The sequence below is a fragment of the Rhipicephalus microplus genome, chromosome 6 (genome assembly GCF_043290135.1).
Source record: "Rhipicephalus microplus isolate Deutch F79 chromosome 6, USDA_Rmic, whole genome shotgun sequence".
In the NCBI taxonomy this organism is placed as follows: Eukaryota; Metazoa; Arthropoda; class Arachnida; order Ixodida; family Ixodidae; genus Rhipicephalus; species Rhipicephalus microplus.
In genome coordinates this window covers 82,780,105-82,784,129 of record NC_134705.1, presented here as the reverse complement: position 1 = coordinate 82,784,129, position 4,025 = coordinate 82,780,105, and positions in this window count along the sequence as shown.

The window sequence follows — 4,025 nt, the reverse complement described above, 5'->3', positions numbered from 1 at the left end:
GCACCTTGGACCCGTCGACGAAGACGTCGAGCACAAGTGTGCGCCCATTCGCTCCGAAAACACAATGCGACTTTCGCCGGAACCTGTCTGTGACGAACACGACACCAACGCCGCAAGCCCTCGCGGATGTTAGACAAAAAAAGCCGTCAACTTGGCAGTTGCGCCTGAATAAGGTAACATCGAGCGGGGAGCGGAAGTTGGTCTCCTGCAGAAAGAGGAGGTCGATGCCCTTAGATAGGGCGAACGTCACTACAGCGGTCTGTTTATTCCTGTCGCGAAAGCCGCGAATGTTTAAAGTGGCGAAGCGCAGCGTGGCCATGATCCATCAGTTGGAGCGCCTTGTCTCGCTTGAGGCGAGAAGGAATGCTGAAGGGCGAGATAACCAGGCGAGCTAGGCATCAGCGGAGTTCGGGAGAAGGAGAGCGAGAAGGATGCTGCACTAGAGGGGAAAGGGCCCATCCGGGCGAGAGTGGGACTGCGGGGGGCGAAGGAAGTGGGAGAGCGGATGCGATCCGAGGAGGGAGAGCGGAAGGCGGCGAAGCCGTCGGAGCGGGCGCGCCGCTTCCTTCTTCGAAAAGCCTTCTCAGGACTTGGGCGGCAGCTCCCGTTTGCCCCCACCCGCTTGCTCAAGCTTCTGGGACTTCGCATGCAGCGGAGCGTCGGTATCGCTGCTTTGGCCAACCGGCCCCGATCTGCGCTGCCGGGCGTCGTTGCTAGCGGTTCCCTCGTCAGCCATCCGCCTGTCGTCGCCAGGGCGTCTTCGCGAGCGCGAGCGCGACCGCTGCTCGAGGCCAGGGCGCGGCTGGTCCGCCTTTGCATCGGATTTCCTGCTTGACCGTGTAGGTTGAGCAGGGGAAGGACAAGTCAGGGGGGTGTTGCTGCGCTCGCCGTCCTCGGGCAGCACGTAGAACCCCTTGCTCTTAATGGGCAGTTCATCTTGAGTGGGGTCTCGGGGACGTGCCTCCAGGTCTTCAGAGGTGACTAGCGCTAACACGTTGGCTGGCGTTGGCGGGATGTAGGGGGGGGGGGGGTCCTTCCCGGTTCGGCGACGTCGTCGGCAGGCGCATTTTGTACTGGTGGTGCGCAATCCACCTGGCCCGATGGGAGTGCCAGCGGTGAAGGAGGGGCGGACTGCGCGGAAGGCGTATCCGAGAAGCTGGATTCTGTTTCGGAAGGCGTGGCGGTAACCTCCTCGCTCGTCTCGCTCTTCTCTCTCTCGCTGGCCGGTGAATCCGCCTCGCTGCTGCGTGTAGGCGAGTCGGTGTTTGTGGCGTCGTCGCTTCGCTCCCTCACTGCCGTGTTGGGCTTTGTCTTAGGCGCAAGCACCTGGAGGCGCGATTGTGGCTTATCAGACCGGGGCGATAGCGAGCCACTAGGTGGGGCTGAGTTAGACGCGTGGTCGGAAGTCGAGGGGAACCCGCGGGCGGCCGACGCGTAGGATCGCCTTCTGAAGCATTCCCTCGTCCCGTGGTGACCCCCACAACGCTTACATTCGCTTGTACAGCCATCAGTGTCATGCCCAAAAGTTCCGCAACGTTTACAAAAAGGAGCGGAGCATGCCGCCGCCATGTGGCCCACTTCGCCGCAGCGTGCGCAAACTCGCCTCATACCGCGGTACTCAAACATTACGCGGTGCCCTGCGATAGCCGCGAAGTTTGACACCGGTTTGCTCATTTCGATCTTTATGACCCTTACGCCGTTGAGCTTGTTTTGGCGTGTGGCCACAGTGGCGAACGATATGCCCCTCACTTTGCCGTACTGAGCAAGGGCGTTGCTAAGTACCTCGTCGGACAAGTAGGCGGGGTACCGGTAGGCATTTACGTACGTAACCGGCGGCCCTACGGCCTCAACCGGTACGTTTTCGCCGTTCACCCGGAAACCTTCCGCCACCATTAACCGTGTCGCCTGACTGGCGTTACGCGTACAGACGAGGAACCTAGCCCCGCCCATGTGCTGAAGGACAAATACACTGTCATCCCCAGATACTTGTTCTATCGCGTCGATAAGGTCATCGATCGATACGTCGCCTTCGGGCGCTGTAAACATAAAGCAATTCTCCCTCACCGGGAGGTCGGACGTCGACGCCATTCTGGTGCGCGTTGCCGCTGGCTGCCAGGAAGGCGTGGCTGGTAGGACTGGTATCGTGCAGGCTAGCTGCACACTGGTAGGACTGCGGCTCAGCCGAGGCGGGTGCCGCACGGGTACAGGAGGCGCCGGATGGCTTGCAGGAGGACTCCGGGACGGCAGGCGTAGACCGGGGGCCTTGCTTCACCAGGCATGGGGTGGGTAGGCGTCGGACAGGGAGGTCCGAAGCCCGAGGCGGCGGTCGCACGTGCGGGACGGCGGTGCCGCGGAAGCTAACTTTGGAGACTTGAACCCCGGGATCGACATCGGCGGGACGTGACCCTGGGTCTCGCGCGGGGGCGCAAAGAAACGGCTAGCTCGACAATTGGTCTAGCCAAAAGGCCGAGAACTGATGCAATTCATTAGCACTTAATTAAAATCCATTCTTTCACACCTCGTACTTAGTCCTGGCCAAAAGCCAGGCAAACAGTAGCAAAGCAATTCCGACGTCCACCCATACACAACCAGCATTGTGCACCGACAGCGGCAGCGCTGGCTTCACGGCATTGCTTTTATCCCTAGTCCGCTTGAAGTTTCTTGTTTCGCTTACAAACATGTTAAAACTGAAACCTTCTTTTTCCCAGAGGTCAAAGCCACGCGTGCTTGTTTGCATGCGTAATCTCGAATGTAACCATGACGTCACACCAAATGCTTGCCGGCGAACATTATCAGGCATGTCGCGAGGGATGCTACAGCACTTGTTTTAAAAACTGATGCATAGTGTACATGTCCAACTCGAGCACCAAAGCCTGGAAGGAAAAAAGAAAAAAAATGACTGTGCAAAATGTGACTACGTCACCCATCCAACATGGCTTCTACGCTGGCTGCCCAAGCAACGCCTCTGCAACGACGCCCACAATCATCGGCAAAAAGGTGTTGCCTTTGGCTGCTTCAGCGCGCTCAACGTATGCTTTGCAAGTTCCGACGTGGCGGAACACCGCACCGAGGTCGACGAAGGTCCTGCCGTAAAAGGCAGACCCGGGAATGCGTGCGAAACGTCTACCGCGTGCGTTGTGAAGCCGTTGAATGAAGGGTCATGTGGCAGAGGGTGACGGAACGTGAGTGTGCGACATGCCGCTGCGATGTCGTTCAAGCGTTCAATGGGCCGGCAGGCTCTGCCTGTCGTGGTCGAAAACGCTTGTCCAACTTTTGCTGATTTCGAGGGGTAGGAGTGCTATAGTGGCGTGTACGAGGCGCTGGTGCGGCGCTCCGTCCATCGTGCCAGACGGACATGAGGCGGCAAGAAGGCGGTCGTCAAGTGGTGGCGGAAATCAGTGGAGAAGTACTCGCCTGCGCTTTTCGTCGAATTCCGCTGGGTAAGGTGCGAGAAGACTCGCGGCAGACGGTCTTCTGGAGACGGGTGGTTGCACAAATGCGACCGTGCGTCAACGTGCAGCCATATTCGTGGATTATTTCGCCCCATTACGATAGGTTCGTCACAGCGCTCGCTGGTGTTATTGTTTTTGTTGACCTTCACTTGTGGCTCACACCCACTGTGGGGGATTGGCCGGTTTGTTGTTCTGCTTCTTCGACTTCTACATACTCGGCTTAGCGAAACTGTGAGGAGTGATGAGTGGGTACAGAGGCAAAGCACAGCAAAGCGCGCCCGGGGCGTTATCTCACGCGTCCTGGGTTCCGCGGCGCTTCAGGTACGTGCGTGGTGCGTCCGTACGTCTAGTGCGCAATTTTCTTGGAACTTCCAGCAACTGGCAATTCCATTGAGGTGAGCGTGCGAGGATGTTTGTTGTAATTAACGAGAGCCAACGGTGGATGAGCTGGTATGAGATGGTGTTCAGAAATGTAGTGTGTGATCAACAAGGCGATGTCCGTCGTGGTGGTCTAGTGGCTGTAAGGTACTCGGCTGCTGAGCCGCAGGTTGTGGGATCGAAACCCGGCCGCGG